We start from the raw sequence: 17,938 nt of genomic DNA on the forward strand, positions 1-17,938 counted from the left end.
AGTGGGATTTCATTTCTAGGGATACAGTTATGAAAACAAACATTTTTCTGTTTTCTTTATTGACTCCATCTGTGTTGCGTGTGTAAGGTGTGGTTAATGCTTGTTGCAATTAATTAGATGATTATGGCTCAGCAACTCATATCGCTGGTAATAAAAAAAACACAGACAAAAAACAAAAACACAAAACAACATTGTGCTATTTGGCCTGTTATGCTTGTGTGTTATTAGAAGAAACAAAACCAAGGTTAAATATTCTCCTCCATGATACATAAGCGTTTTATGTGCGACAACATTTATCTCTTACAAGGCTTACAAACGTATTTAATTTCCTTTACCAAACTGCCTTGCCTATTTATATTTCAGGCCAGCTGGCAAGGCAGAATGTGTTACAGCTCTTGGTCTTCGAGACTGGTTTGTGTCTGGAGACTGAGGTGATCAAGTGAGAAAGCTCTGCATTTCTTGGTGGCCTTTAATGTTGCCCATAAATGCAACCCCACTTCCTCTTTAGTGAAGGTTTGGGGTTTGTCATTGTCAGTGGAAGCAAAACAAGGCCACGAGAGACTGCTCGTGCCTAAAGAAACATGAGCAGTGGTTAAGTTCAAGGGCCTTATTCCTAGCTCTAAACTGAGGAAATAGCTGTGGCCTTGTGTGCTGGGGAAAGCTTTTGCTGGTTGTCCTCTAATCCCTGAGTGGAGGCTTCTTTTTCCAACACGGAGTGGCTTTTCTGGTTTGCTCAAGCATTTTCCCGAGTAAGGAAAAGAGATGTATTTATTGCTGTTTGAGGTGCTTGAACAGGTGCTTGAACCAACTGATCAGACAGACTCATTCCTTGGCCTTGTCCAGAAACCTTTGCCAGGTGAAGAAAGCTTGCAGAAGAAACCATGCAGCCACCCTGTCAGACATCACCGATGGCTCAGATAGAGCAGCTGAGGCCCCCAGATCTCAAGTGTGTACAGAGCACACTTTTCCATGTAATCTTTCATTCCAGATGGGTTCTGTAGCTTCTCTGTAGCTGCTCTGCAGTGCTGGTTCCTCCACCTGGGATGGGGCAACCCTGGCTTTTTGTACAGGCTGGGTGACGAGACACTGGAGAGCAGCCCCGCAGAGAGGGATCTGGGGGTTGTGGTTGGCAGGAAGTTGAGTATGAGCCAGCAGTGTGCCCTGGCAGCCAGGAGGGCCAACCATATCCTGGGGTGCATCAAGCATGGCATTGCTTGTCGGTCGAGGGAGGTGACTGTCCTGCTGTACTCTGTGCTGGTGTGGCCTCACATGCTGTGTGCAGTTCTGGGCACCACAGTACAAGAAGGACATGAAACTGTTGGAGAGTGTCCAGAGGAGGGCGACAAAGATGGTGAAGGGCCTAGAGGGGAAGACACATGAGGAGTGGCTGAGGGCACTGGACCTGTTCAGCCTGGAGAAGGCTGAGGGGGGAACCTCATTGCAGTCTACAACTTCCTCGCGAGGGGGAGTGGAGAGGCAGGTGACCTGTTCTCTGTAAACATCAGTGATAGGACCCGAGGGAATGCTGTCAAGCTGAGGCAGGGGAGGTTTAGGCTGGACATCAGGAAGAGGTTCTTCACCGAGATAGTGGTTGCACATTGGAACTGGCTCCCCAGTGAAGTAGTCACTGCACCAAACCTGTCTGAATTTAAGAAGCGATGGGACTCTTACTTAGTCACATGGTCTAAACTTTTGGGTAGGCCTGTGCGGTGCCAGGAGTTGGACTTGACGATCCTTATGGGTCCCTTCCAACTCGGGATATTCAATGATTCCATGATTCTATGCTCCGAAATGTGCTGAGCTTTGTGCCTATACATGAACCGCTCTTAAAATTTTTCTGGAATGTAACCTTTTATGGCACGTTTTCCTTCATATGTTTTCCTTCTGTTGTCTTGCTCAGCGTTCTTTGTAAGCGTAACTTTATTTTGTTGTTTCTCTGTAGCTTTTAAAAAACTTGCTGGGTTTGCACTCCCTTTCTCTCCTGTGGGACAGGTAGAAGATGTTAAACAGACAGGTGAAGGAGGGAGGAGGGGTGGAGTCTTTCCAATCCCACCTAGTAAAAGGGATAATGTTTAAATCTAGACACTTGCTATTTTATTTGTATCACATCACAGTACCGGACAACATCAGTGACTAGCGCTTCAATGCATGTGAGAATGTGAATGTAGATTGCAAAAAACAGTTAAATCCTTGCTCACCTAATATTTATTGTGTCTGTGGAGAGCTCTGAAGTTGCAGAGGGAATTTCAAAATGAAAATCATCTCCAGATGCCTGATGGGAAGATCCATACCCAAATGTTGTCAGTCTTTCTCTGGTGAGTTAAGTTTTAGTTACTTAGCCCAAGAATCAACAACTTGGTCAAAAGCATTTCTCAACCCTCCTTCTTCTAACATCAGTAGGAGAGAATGAAGCTAGGACAAGGTAGCATAAAGAGTGGCAACTCCTGAAATTGGATAGCTGACATTAGGAATGGGGGGTGTGTACTGTCACAATCTATGTGGTTGGACTTGTGTAGTTGACCTAGGACTGTAACATAGCCACTAAATAATTTTTTTAAAATAAATTTGCCATTTATTTTCACAAACTCAGTCATACTCTAAAAGAACTTACCTGTTTTGTTCAAGAATTCATCACATGCTATTATGACTTTTCATTCAGATGGTTCCTTGTTTTAATATTGTATTTATGCTGCATTAGCTTGAGTTCTGTTTTTATTCTAACGATGTTGCAGTTTAATACCATTTTACTCAAGTTTTAACACCCCCATACGTGCACAACTGAAACCTTGTCTCCTACCACAGCAAGTTTCTGTGTACAAGAGTAGTTATGAGTAGGACCAGAGGCCATGAGAATTTAGGTAGCTTGTTCAGAAAGTTAGGAAGCCTGAACAGGGAATTAAAAACAGGTATTTTAAATTGTAGGTTAGTGCTTTAACCACTAAATTACCTTCATTTTTTAATTTCTTCAACACTTTACTATGCTTTTATATTTCTTTGATTCATATTCTGTTCTATTTGAGTTTATCTTCTTTACTTTTTATTAATTCTTAGACTTTAATTCTGCTGTTTTTATTTAGCTCTTTTTCTTACCCCTCCTTTTTTTTTCCTAGTTTTAATCTTAGCCTATGTTTGGCTTTGTATGGACTCTTTTTTTTTTAAGTTTGCTTGAACATCGTGTAATTTCTGAAATTCCTTGCCCCCTGCTTCTCCTCCCCTGACCCCCTCCTCATCCCCTTGTTCCACCTTCTGTTGTGGGAAATACATTTGTCATTATAAACTTCTTCACCAGAGTGATAGATACCATTTTTTCTTGTCTTAAATGATTCATGATTTGTCATATTCATGAATTACTATTACATATCACAGATTTCTACCTTTACCATTCTGAAAGAGTTGTCCAGTCCTTATTCCTGCCACCATACTTAATCAGGAGTTATTATGTTGGTCCTAATGGATGTTTGTCCAATATGGTGTTCTAGTTTTCCAGTAACGGAGACTCTACAACTGCCCAGACAAATGCTTTTCAGTATCTTGTTTTCCTTAATGCTGGAAGGCTGCCTCTGCTTCCCCTTTCCCTTTGTGTCTTACCTGAGCTCTTACACTGCAGTTTAAGCCTGTTAGTACTTCTGCAATGTACCAAGTACGTGGAATAGGGATTTCTTTTATCTGTCAGTATGTCATGTGTTTAAAAACTGCTGTTACTTTCCTCAGTTTTCTTTCACTTAAGTAACACCAATCTTTCTTGTGTAAGTCAGCTTTTAAGATGTATTATAGGTCTATTGTTGCATGCAAATGTGGAAAGAGCCCAAATGACAGCAAATAGTAGATGGAAAAAAAATAGACCCAACAGTATTGATCCAGCCATGATTGATAATTTTCAGACTGGTTCAACTGATGGTCAGTTCTTCTGCAGAATTACTACAATGTTAGAAAAACAACCATCTGTGATGATGAAAGTCTTTCAAGATTGCTATGATTAAATCAAGGTTCAGTAAGTATTATCTGTGGGTATGTGACTAAGGAGAACTCCAGCTTGCATTTACAGGCTTTTCTTAGCACCTTTGGAATTTTGTATCTCATTGCCCCCTCATCTCTTATTTTAGCTTTTTATTGATAAGTTGGTACTTTCCAGTGAAGTTTGGAGATCTACTTACTACTATATAGGATCTCTTTTCCCATAAAAATCTCAAGCTGGGTATACTTCCCAGCAGTAGTAAGATACACAGTCACATATATATATATTTCAGTCATTCATGCTTAAAATTTGCTGTCAAAGCCATTCTTCTGCTTTTGGAACTCTGTTCTCATGTTTCACTTTGTTCTGTGGCAGTTGTTAAGATTTCCCATTGACATTTATTTTAAACATTTGCTCTTTTGTGCAGATTCACTGCACAGTCTTTTCTCCCATGGTGTAGATGGGTTACAATGGAGACAGACTATGGTAACCTGGCAGTGATACAGGAGCACATTACTTGCAGCTGCAGTGAGATTTCATCCAGCATTCTGATGCAGAATACTTCACAGTTCGAAATTAATCATGCTTCTCTCTCTGTTCCTTTTGCTTGGGCAAATATTTCAGTGTTGTGTAGATTTGGGGCAGTGATCAATGTGAGAACCAAGGTTCTTGTTTTCCTGCCTCTTGTACATGCTTACCTACCAAGACAGCTTTTAAGCCCAGTGCCTTTTTAACACTTGATAAATATGAGTCTGTTTCCATCATGTAATGATGCTCCTTTGTAAATTTGAATACAAATAAAGAAATTCATGTCTACTGCCAAATGTTCTGGCTCAATGCCATCCCTGGTGTTCTGGCTTCATCCAGATGATGAATGTTCCCTGTCAGCCCGCAGCCTAGTGAGAAGGGACAAAGGTACAGAAATACTGTATTTATCTAATTAACTTTGCTTTAAAATGTTAAGCAAATGCAATTCTTTAATACCCTGGTTTTACTATAGCTGTTAATTAACATGCAAATGCAGTTTATACAGCAAAACAGAGTAGAGGAAACACTTTTAAGTTACTTTACTCCCCTCTAGTGGTCTTTTGCCATATGTACTTTTATATAACACATCACAATAGATTTAAGGACAGTGGTAATAATCTGTTAAAGAAAAAAAAAAAAAGTCTTCTGGTAACTTCTTCCTTCTACTCATCTTCTCTTCCAATAAAGAAACCAGTTCATAGTGACTGGATTTCTTGCCACTGTAAATCACTAAACTAAACTGTTCTTTATATGTTGAGTTTAGTTAAAGGCCAAACTATACCCACAGCCTTTTTTTCTGTGCCCTCAAACCTGGTCCAAAGGGGTGTTGGTGTCCATGTTACTCACTCAAACTGCAGCCAAGGATTTACATCAGCTGAAACTAATCACATGTGTAGTGCTATATGGTTGTTCTGAGGGACATGCCAGTTCTGTGGTGCACTCAATACTGTTTAGGCCTATGCAAGTTGTGGGACATATAGAGGCTGTTGAAGTAGTGGGATCTGCCTTCACAGAATCACAGAATCGTCTAGGTTGGAAGAGACCTTCAAGATCACCTAGTCCAACCTCTGACCTAACTCTAACCAGTCCTCCACTAAACCATATCCCTAAGCTCTACATCTAAACATCTTTTAAAGACCTCCAGGGATGGTGACTCAACCACTTCCCTGGGCAGCCTGTTCCAATGCCTAACAACCCTTTCAGTAAAGATCTTCCTAATATCCAACCTAAACCTCCCCTGGTGCAACTTTAGCTCATTCCCCCTTGTCCTGTCACCCAGGCACGTGGGAGAACAGACCAACCCCCACCTCGCTACAGCCTCCTTTAAGGTACCTGTAGAGAGCAATAAGGTCACCCCTGAGCCTCCTCTTCTCCAGGCTGAACAAGCCCAGCTCCCTCAGCCACTCCTCGTAGGACTTGTTCTCCAGGCCCCTCACCAGCTTCGTCGCCCTTCTCTATACTCTCTCAAGCACTTCCATGTCCTTCTTGTAGCGAGGGGCCCAAAACTGAACACAGTACTGGAGGTGCGGCCTCACCAGAGCCGAGTACAGGGGGACGATCACTCCCCTACCCCTGCTGGCCACCCTGCTTCTTATAGAAGCCAGGATGCTGTTGGCCTTCTTGGCCACCTGAGCACACTGCTGGCTCACATTCAGCCGACTATCAACCAATATTCCCAGGTCCTTCTCTGCCAGGCAGCTTTCCAACCACTCAGCTCCCAGCCTGTAGCTCTGCTTGGGGTTGTTGTGCCCCAGGTGCAGGACCCGGCACTTGGCCTTGTTGAACCTCATACAGTTGGCCTCAGCCCATTAGTCCAGCTTATCCAGATCCTCCTGCAGAGCCTTCTTACCCTCAAGCAGATTGACAGACGCACCTAACTTGGTGTCATCTGCAAACTTACTGAGGGTGCACTCGATGCCCTCATCCATATTGTCGATAAAGATGTTAAAGAGGACTGGCCCTAGTACTGAGCCCTGAGGGACTCCACTAGTGACTGGCCTCCAATTGGATTTGACTCCATTCACCAAGACTCATGGTGGGTCTGGCTATCCAGCCAATTTTTAACCCAATGAAGCGTACACCAAATGAAGCACCGGTATAGGCGGGAGTAACTGACTCTCTTCATATAGCCAAATGCCTCGTCATCTAATTAGTGACGTGCATGAATGGATGAACAAGATTCCCACTGTCCCTACCTACTGTCCAGCAAAACCACAGCCAAGGGAATGGGCTTGGCAGAATCAATGGGGAAAGAACACCCTGTTGAGTTTGTCTCTAGTCTGGTGTTGTAAAGAAACATGAGATGTGTAGGACAAGTGGGAGGCTCTGTGGTCACATGACTGCAGCGCAGCTCCGGCTGGCGGTGAAATACCACTACTCTGATCGTGTTTTCACTTACCTGGTGAAGTGGGGGGGTGAGCCCCGAGGGGCTCTCGCTTCTGGCGCCAAGTGTCCAGCACGTGTCGGGTACAACCCGCTCCGGGGACAGCATTATGCGGGGAGTTTGACTGGGGTGGTACACCTGTCAAAGCGTAATGTAGGTGTCCTAAGGTGAGCTCAGGGAGGCCAGAAACCTCTCGTGGAGCAGAAGGGCAAAAGCTCGCTTGATCTTGATTTTCAGTATGAATACAGACTATGAAAGTGGGGCCTCATGATCCTTCTGACTTTTTGGGTTTTAAGCAGGAGGTGTCAGAAAAGTTACCACAGGGATAACTGGCTTGTGGTGGCCACATGTTCATAACGACATTGCTTTTTGATCCTTCAATGTCGGCTCTTTCTATCATTGTGAAGCAGAATTCACCAAGCATTGGATTGTTCACCCATTAATAGGGAACATGAGCTGGGATTAGACTGTCCATTGTGAGACAGGTTAGTTTTTATCTGCCTTTAAGCTAGCCAATAGCCATTTTCATGTAGGATGTCGCTTCTACTAGCTAGAAAACAGCTGAGATCAGAATGGAAACTGCTGCTCTTTGTTCAAGTTGTTGAGGTTGTAATCAACACAATGGAGTTGTTCAGCACAGACTTAATTAAGCAATAGTTAATGGTTAAGTGCTTTGCATTCTAGGGTCTGTTTTTAAAGGCTTTGAAATGACTTGCTATTACAGGATAGGTTATGTCATTAAACATTTGCCTCTTTTCTCCTTTTCCTGATCAGGAAAATACTAAAAATGTATGTAGAGGATTTGGTTTTCAGAAGCTAGCTGCTCTTTTCAAACTATTTGGAACTTTTTTCAAACATTTGGAACTTTTCCGTTTTTTTTCTAGAATGTCTTGAACTATTTGGAAGAAAATATGGGGGAATTAAAAGGGCATTGTGTCAATAAAGAAAATGTTGTCAATTTACTAATAGAAAATACAGTTCTCTTAAAATACTTCACAAAATTGTTTGTCTTCATATTTAGTTATGGAAAAAATAGAAACATTCCAAGTATCAAAACATTTTAATGTGATCTGAGTGAAACCTTTTGTTTTAAAATGAGTCTCAACTTGAAAACTTTTTCAAATTTAAAAAAGTAAAAATTGAAATGAGTCAGTTTAAGAGACCCACAGCCGTCTTCTTTTCCTTCATGATTTTTCTTTTGTGGAAAACTTAAATACCTCAGTTTCCTTCCAAGCTGGAAGGAAATCAAATGTAGAAAGTAAAATTCGTCATAAAACATAACTTCTGTCTTCCTGCCCTGCTCTTGCAAGAGATGTTTTGCCTATCAGTGATGTATATTATAATAACCAATAGCTGGTGAAGCTATTTCCTACATTTCTCAACATTGTTGCCTTTAGGTCATTAGCAGATAGTACTCATAAACATCAGCTTAGCCAGTAAAGGCTTTGACTCTATTTATTATTGTGGATGCCTGAGCAGTCCCTGGGGGAAGTTGTGACCAATTCATCAGCCAGGGACTTTAACTTGTTCTCAACTCTTCTTCAAACAAAACAAAAATCATTCACGTTTGCAAGTGGAAAGGAGGTAAGATATTCCTAGAGCTTCTGGAATATGAACAACCCTATAAATTAAATCTCCACACTGCCTGCTAAATGTTTTCTTGCGGAAGTGCTGGCAACTGTGGAATGTATTTTGCTGATCACCTTAAGAACAGCACCTTACACACCTGGCAACTGTTTTTCTTGAAACAAGGCTATTTGCTGATGGCTTAGCGGTAGGGTTGAACAAAGCAGACTCAACAGGTTTATAGCTGGGATTTGCAGATTAACACATTGTTGCACTTCCTAGCATCTTCCTGGGCTAAATCTCCCATGTACATGTATTTGACATAAGTGGAAGAAGTTCCATACATTTTCCATTACAATCCTTCTACCACAGTTAACAGAACACAGAATTAAGTTCTAAATAAGCTAGAAGAGCTGTCTTCTCCAGAATGTTACTGGGGTTAAGCATGGGGCTAACCTTTCCCTTGCAATGGGCTTTAGCTAGTGCCATAAATTACAAAAATTTCTTGAAAACGTTTAATTTTTGGTTTTCGTCCTTCTCTTGCAAATAGCATGATAAAGTTCTTCACCACAGAAAGAGGAAGGACAACATGTGAAACAAACCTATCAAAGGAGGGTAAGCAGCTTACTGGTTTTACTTAGGCTAACTCACCCTTAAAATGTAATTTATTATACTGTTGGGGGAATAATGATACCTACCCCCCCCCCCCCAAAAAAAAAAAAAAAAAAAAAAGGCAGGGAAAATAAGCAAGCAGAAATGGGAAAAGACTAATAAGATCTCGAATGCTGAGATTCCCTAGAAAAAGCAACCCTTTTCAGTTTTCCATAGGGAATGATCATTGTCAACACGTATGAGTATCAGAGATCCATTCAACTGATATAATGGTGCAGTTGTTTTTCTAACACATTTACCTCTGAATTTGTTATTGTCAAACATGTATTAGAATGTGCGTATGTATCATGCTCTAAATACTTGATTTTTATGAGTTGGAGTCAATTCAAAAAAATTAATTAATTTATTGTTTTAGACAATGTTGCAAAAATTTCTCTCTGTATTTTCACCATGCAGAACTCTGAATATTTAGTCAGCAGGACTGTGTAGATTTGTTGCTATTTTGCTATTAGTGACAAAAAGTCAGGTAGGTAAAGAGTCTCATCTGTAGACCAAAGAATGTAGAAAAGGAAGAAAGATTTTGTAGCCAATTGTGTGAAGGGAATTTTTTCCAGTTCTCCATAATGCATCAGAATCTATGTAATGCTGTTTTCAGAAATTTCACTGCTGTATTTTAGCTTAACTGGATGGAAAGGCATTCACCACACTGAAGTCAGAGCATGCTCTGTAGACCACTGAAATAAATGGAGGGAAAAAAATGATCTCAGGCTTTGGACTAGGTTTACACTGTCAACGGAAGTTTCTCCAGATCATTTCAGTGCAGGGAAACTGTTTTCCCAATAGTTTATCATAAAATGCGTCCAGACTGGAGCCTCTGAAAGATTTTCTTATCTTGAAAAGGCAGCATGAATCTCCTTACTTACATCACCTACTGTTTCATCCATAAAACTAGACTTCCTTCCTCTTACTGATGAACAGGAGTGGGAAAAGTCAGCCTTACTGTATATCCATATATCTCCAGATAGATAAGATATAGATACCATTTTTTCCTAACCATCTCCTGGCTATGAGTATTTTTCCTTGTCTCTCCCTTATGGGTGTCAGATGACATTTCCTCTACTTGACTGTGTGCCTGTTCAACCTCTGTTCTTATTTGTCTCTAGCTGTGTGGATTTTTTTTTTGTGTGTGTGGAAAGGAGTTCACACAGCTAAAAATGGTTTTCAACATTTTTATTTAAAATTTGTAGTGTCAAAAGCTTGTATCTTATTTAAAAAAAAAAAAAAAAAAAAAGTAACAAAGCAATCTTTTCTGAACTCCACCCCATTCACCACAGTAACAGCAATTTTGGGTGGACTGGTGTTGATAACTTGCAAACAAACAAAAGAAGCTTTAAAGATTTATTTTTTTTAATATTAGAATTTCTTCCCCCTTTTAAACTGTAGTCTATTGTAATTGATACTAGAAACACAAGTAAACATTCACATTTCAAGTGTTGTAAATAATGAATTTTAAACTATCCTTCTATCTTAATCCTCCTGGTAGGGAAGAAAAAAAATATTTCAAAAACATATAGAGCTTTCCTCCTGTCCCTTCTTGTTTCCAATTTGAGCTGCAGTATTTGGAATTTATTGCAATTTCCTACTCAAATGGCTTCCTTAACTTCTTTGGTTACTTGTAAAATGGTTTTGGGTTAACTGAAATTATTATTTCCTGTGTTTCCTTACAAAGAAAGGCAACTAGATTATTTGTATTATTTATGTGCTTTATAGCTGCTTGCTTAGGACATGATCAGCTTGTTGCCCACTGAGTCAGTACATAAATGAGAAGGGGCTTATAATGAAACAATTTAAAAGGTAATAGGACATTTCCTATTGACTTTTGTAAGCTGAATATACCATAGTAATAGTGCTGGAACTGTGGCATGCAGTATATTAAAGAAGTATACACTAATAAATGGATTGTGTTCTATACAGTGTGGTGTATAAAAGACTTTACAGCTGATGGGCATTTTGAAGCAATGAAGACTGGCTGCTGATACTAGTGAGCCTGATAAAGCAGCCCCCTCAGTGATTCTCAATAAGTAAATCTTAGCACTTTGAACAGACGGGGTGGAAAAAAAAGGAATTCCTGAATGATATTATACCCTGTAAGGAGTCACAGACTCCAGATGAGGTTGTCTCATTTAGTTTACTGGTATCTAGAAAACCTGAGGAAATGAAGTCAGCCTTTTGGAAAGTTACTGAATAAAGGAAAGTGCAGAGCAGAGCTGTACTGAACTTTTCACTGGCTGGAGTCACTCATACATGAGTCAGCAGTGTGCCCTTACAGTGAAGAAGGCCAACTGCAGACAGGGCTGTGTTAGTGTGAACATAACCAGGTGGTGGAGAGAACTGATTCTTCCACTCCTTTGGCTTTTGGGAAACCGTATCTGCAGTAGTGCACTCAGCGCTGGGTACCCCAATAGTACAAAACAAAACAAAAGCATTGGCACCTGAAGCAAGCCTTGCAGAGGGCCACCAGGATGTTTAGGAGCTAAAGCAAGGACCTCTTAGGGGAGGGCCCATTCAATATTAAGAAGCGAAGGTTAAAAAGGATCTTAGTGACGCCTTTAGAGGAGACAGAGCCTGACTGCTGGGTGATTGTGAGCAGTGATAGAATGAGAGGCAACAGACACAAGTTATAATGAGGGAAATTCATCACGATAAGAGCTGTCAAACACTGTAATAGGTTATGCCAGAGGGGCTGTGGAGTCTCCATCCTTGGAAATGCTCAGAACTTGGCTGGATTGGGCCTGAATGGCCTGCTCTTTGCAGGGATCTGGACCAGGTAACCTCCACAAGTCACTACCATCTAAATTCATATTTGGTTTTACGAGAGGTCCATAAGTGATGCTACGATAGTGTTATTTCTCAATGGAAGGGCTTTGTAAATGGAATGTGGTGGGTTGAGTCTAATCCCTGGTCTCTTATTACCTATTTTATTATTTCAACTGCATCATGGGGGAACTCCCTATCAACTGAGACATCTCATAGCTAGAGGAACACTGGGATGGAAAACAGAGGCAGAGCCACCCAATCCCTTGCTGACACAATGTCTGAAGGAATGTAGGGCCTGATTCAGCTGTCTTTGTTCAAGTCAGTAGGGAGTTGTGCATAAATGAGAACTACAAGAAGAGGCTCCTAGTTACTGATTTCCACCCACTTGGAATGTACTAATTCTCATAAAAAGTTGTATCCGTTTTGCTTAATGTCTTGGCCCCAGAATACACCCAGCAGTTGGCATTTCATGCTAAGCCATGAAATTTCTTCCACTTTGCTTCTGAGTTTACAGGTGGGATTTAAAAGGTCATTAGGGACAAACGTAAGATTGAAGAAACTAGTCTTGCAATCATTACTCTGGCAGAATTCCCATTAAATTTGACAGGATTATAGCTGACAGAACAAGAATGTGTATTTCCTTTTCTTGCAGAGTTGGATTTTTTTTTTTGGTTTTTAATATTTAAATCAAAGAAAAAATGCTATTTTAAACTGAAAAATTTTGAGCTGTGTGTATAGAATTAAATATATGTCATGTATGTATTGTATTACGCTGGTATTTTTATTTTATTAAAAATTTCCATTCCATTTTAATTTAGTTGTATTGCTATTCAGCACTAGTCTTACAAAAATAAGTTGTGCTTCCCCTTCCTGGAGGACAGAATAGAAGCCACAGGTTTTCTTATAGTTAACTTAGCTGTTTGTATGTGTCCTAAAGAAAGGATACATGTTAATATTATCTCATATACTTTTAGCAAATGGAGATATAGCGTAAAAAGGTCACTCATATGAGATATTAAGATTGATTTAAAATAAAATACAGTTCTAGAAAAGAAAAGAGCTATGAGTATGGTACAGAACCATCCTTAAGTTAGTACTAAGAAAGAGGTGTCTGAGCTAGGGCATCTCTACGGTTTCCTTGTGATTTCTTTGTCACTAATACTTAAAAATCCAGGTAGTTTAGAGAATTAAGAACATTCCTTTCATTCAGACCTCATGAAGGACAAATCCAGTTATTGTTTGAATTATTCTCCAAACTCTAGTGGGGTGATACCAAAATTTTGCTTAATTCTTATAGATTACAGGAATTGTCTTGTTTAAGGTGACAAATTCTGTACTAAAACTGTTCTATACTTGCATAAATAGGAGAGAGATGTACTGAATATATATAAAATTAGTAGCTTTCTGGTCATCTAGGATGCAACTGCGATAAAATGCTGGAATTTCCCCAGGAGCACATAGGCCCCTAGTGGCTGAGCCAAAAGAGTCTTTCATTTAATTCTTATTGTATTACAGAAATATTACCCCAACACTGCACACAGTTTCACAAATTATGGATTTACATTCTAATGTAGATTAGATTTCTTCCTCCTCCCTTACACGTAAAAACTCAGTTTACAGAGTAAACATATTTCATTTATAAAAATAAAACAAAAGTCTTAAGTGAAATTTGTCCCCCAAAATCTATCATTAATAGATTTTGTAGCTAGCTATCACAGCTTATCTGATCAAACAGTGTTTAAAAAAAAAAAAAAAAAGGTGATAGTTTGTTTTGTTACTTTTTTTTTTTTTTTTAATATATTTAGACCAGCTAATTGGTCTCAGCTTTTGTCTGGATGCAATTACTGTTTGTGCTTGTAAGGTACTTAAAAAAATACGCACGCCAAAATTTTCCCACACCATTTCTTTTCATTGGCATAATTAAGACTTTATTAAGAAAAATGTAAGATGGGCATATTTTTTCCTCACGTGGGTTGGAGTAAATTTACAGATCTAAAAATTACAATTACAGCAAAAGTTCATATAATTGAAATAAACTCTAATTGAAATAAACTCCCAGCTCTATCTTAGTACTTCATTATGGTAAGATATTTTGTTTGCAAAAGTTCAAAACAATTTAAATGTCTAATGAATATGAAAATTTTGATCAGCATCCTACAGAACAAGAGGGAGGAGTATTTGCCTAATAGAAAAAGGTTCAGGTTGGTAAAAGCCAGGAAAAGGTAAGAACCGTCATATCACTGCTACTGAACATAGAGCATCAGCGTTGAAAACTTCAGTTCTGTGGTTTTATGAAAATCAAACAGCAGGATAAACAGGTATTCCTCTGAAAATCAATTAAATTGTAATAATTCCCATATTGTATACAATTAACTAACATATTTGTCTTTAATGTTGATAAGCACAGGGCAGTGCTCTATGACGTGGCTAGCTATACAAGCCTGCTTTCTGGACTTGTCTTTTATTAGAGGAATGTACCCAATTTGTTTTAAAGGGTATGTGCACCTATGGAAAATCTTGGGATCATTGCTTCCAAGTTGATACCCAACTGCAAAAGGTGGTCTGTCTATGTTTGCTAATGTAATTCATTGAACTGTAATTATCTTCCACTGATTTTGGGCCCTGCCACCCTGCCATACCATTCATATCTTCCAAGATAAGCCATACCATACATATCTTCTTACTCTTCCAAATAAGATCCGCCGGGACTCCCACTGAAAACAGTTGCTTATATGTTATGTCAAATTCCTCTAGGCACATAAACGAAGAATATAACATTATTGTTTCAGTATCTTTTATTTCTGGATTTGATTCCTGATATTTGACCAAGGAGTTATAATATCACTGAACTTCTGATTCTCAGTTAATCCAAGAGTTCAGCTTTTTCTCATTAGAAATGGTTATCAACTGGATGAAAAGAATTACTCTTTTGTCTTCTTGAATGAAACTTCTGAATGGCTGACCAATCTTTTGGAGGCCATATAGGAATCTGTTTGTCCAGATGTTTTTCAGAGTCCAAACATTTGAAAACACTCGAGTGCCTGTGGGAACTTTTGTGGATGACCCTTAGTAGTAGTTCTGTTTAGCAGCAGAGAGCAGAAGTTTTAAATCTTTTGCTTGTGACAGTATATTTTTTTAGTGGTTTGAGAACCCAGGTGGGCATATTTTAAAGCTGTGAAAAATTTAAATACTTCTAGTATATAAACATGTTCTTTAGAATGACACACCAGAAGTCGATGAAGTGCTGCATAGTTCACTAGATTAATTAGTGGACAGCCCACATATCATGTAGCATTACTTCACATAGTGTAATCCATATTTCTGCAACCATGCAAGATACCAAATAATACATCATAAAATGTCCTAGAAGATATGACAAAACCACCCTATTAAACTGTTACATAAAGTGGATATTTTTTTCTGGTACTTTATCTAGAAAATTCAAGCAATTGAAAAAGAAAATGTTGAAAACAAAAGAATGTTTAAATAAATAGTAGATGAGAATTCCCTTTATAACTTACACTTGCTTACAGGTAAATTCTATAATTCTATTTTGCATGCAAAATCAACTTTAATTCCATTGTTTCCTTTTGTACAAGCTACAAAACAGGGATATAAGTTTTGTGTTGCTACTGGCTTGGGCCTTGTTCACATGAACTGAAGAGCCACACTCTGAATCCCATTACTTATTTCTTTTGTCAATATCCCATATTATTTCACTGTGTATCTACATTTTACCTGTATTGTCACATTAAAATATTAAGTGGTGACACTGGAATGGCTAAAATCAAATAACCATTTTACAATTTACAGCATCTACCAATTTTCTTGATGATAAAAATCAGCCTAAATACTCAGAATGCTGTTACTGGGTCGAGTATACAAACATTGCATTTCCTGTGCTAGCTTAAATACTATGTACATTTAGATAGATAGATAGATAGATAGATAGATAGATAGATAGATAGATAGATATGTGTTATCCTTTTAAAACAAAAAATTGCTAAAAAAAGATATTTAAACTACTTATTTCAAATAGCATCAAAATCTGGCACACTGTATATACTCTCCATTTCCCTTTGGCAAGTGCTTTGGCAGCTGCTGTGGGTGAATGGTCAGCTACTCTGTAAATCATACAGCTAAGCTTTTGCAACATCGACTCACTGATACAGAACCATTCACAATCAATACCTACCTGAAATTAACAAAAGCTGAAAATACATGTAAGTTAAGAAATCCAGCATTTCTGCCAAAATACTTCTAAATGAAGAGTAGCTGAATGCATAAATATAATTTACTGTCAGTCCACAATGCTTGCTTTCCTTGTTTTGTATTTTCTGTATACATTGAAATAGGATAATTCTCATATGTGTCTACCTGTAGGTAGACTACTACCCGTGTAGGTAGTCTGGGATTGAATTCTATTAACCACTCACTAATTTCAATATTACAGTTTTTTATGTTTCCAGGGTCGTAGTGGGGTTTGTTCTTCAGAATTTCAAAAAACACCACAAAAGTACAAGTAAAAACTGCAGGATCTTTTTTTTTTTTCTTTTCTTTTCTTTTCTTTTCTTTTCTTTTCTTTTCTTTTTTTTTTTTTTTTTTTTTTTTTTTTTTTTTTTTCTTTCCTTGATAAGGATGAGACATGCAGTTGTTCTGGAACTGGATGTACAGAATTAGGCGCATGTACAGGCTCTCCATGAGAATGCTACCAATCTGTTATTTATTAAGGCTGGATTATGGCTCGAGCTTCCTTAGTCCTGTAAGAATTGATCTGAAGTCCAGTGAGTTTGAGGAGAGTTTTTCATTGACTTAAGTAAGTTTTGGTCTAGAAGATGATGTTAACAACAGGCAAGTTATTAGCTATGTTATCATGAATTTTGTGTACTTTTGTACTTTTGAAAGCAGAAAAGCACCTCCTGCTGAAATCTGGAAGTTGATTCCTGGAGCTTCCTTGTACCCCTACTATCTAGCAGGTATTTTAGTTTCAACTGGGTATTCCTTGGTGTAGATCTTGTTGTTCCACTGGATTTCCGCTAACAGTTTGGACTTATTTGTGTTGATTCTAGAAGTATCCCCATTTACTGTTTTTGTTTTTCTGTAATGAAGGATGAGCTGTTATCCTAGTGTCTGAATTTCCCTTGCAAGGGGTGGAGTGCATAACTTCCACTCCACACAGGATTTACAATTTCTTGTCAATGACAAAGAGTTCCCAGAGATCAAAAAAAAAAAAAAAAGAAAAAAAAAAAGAGAGAGAGAGAGAGAAATTCAGAATTATAAGACACAAAGCAGTAATTATTCACAAAATATTCACTATGCCTCTTTTACTCCAAAATCAGTTTCCTTGTGATAGGGGGCTAACAAAAAATAATCTATCAAATCTATGCTTATGCTGCTTCCTAGAGTGGGATAAAGCAATAATGGAACTATGGAATTAAGGGCTTCCAGTTAATAAGTGAATTCTCCCCTTTAAATGAGGCCTCTTTCTTAGCCCACCACTGCAGGCATTGCAAGTTTGGTCTGTCACTGCTTCCAGGCTCAGCTCTTGCCCTCGGGTTTTTGCATCCCTGCAGCGGTCGCTGCCCTGCTAATTGCTAGCACGCGTATTATTCCTCCTGCAGCAGCCTTTAAGGTGAAGCTAGCATCGCTGCAATTTTTCCTTATAAGGGAAACAGAGATGTTCTGCATTACTTTTTTAAAGCCGCTAAGTCGCCGCAGCGATGCTGTAGCTCTCTGACGCCTACATAGGTTCAGATGGAGGGCTCCGTGCCTGTCCCTGCGCTTTGGGGGTACACCCTGAGCTGCTGCCCCCTGCTCCAAGCCCGGGGGCTCCCCGGGAGCCCGGGCAGGCACCGGAGGTCTGGGGGGTCCGGGCAGAGCCCCCGGCCCAGGGGTAGGGGGGCGGCTGGCCGCAGGTGCCCTGCCCGAATCACTCCCACCTCGGGGAAGGGGAAGCACCTCCGGCCCCAGCCCCGGAGCCCCCCGGGGTGGCGTTTTGGGGGTGGGGGGGGAACATTTTCTGTCACCTCTCTCGCGAGAAAGCGGTGCGCGGGCGGTCCTTGAAGAGGACGGGGGGG

Source organism: Anas acuta, chromosome 12 (assembly GCF_963932015.1).
Source record: "Anas acuta chromosome 12, bAnaAcu1.1, whole genome shotgun sequence".
Taxonomy (NCBI): domain Eukaryota; kingdom Metazoa; phylum Chordata; class Aves; order Anseriformes; family Anatidae; genus Anas; species Anas acuta.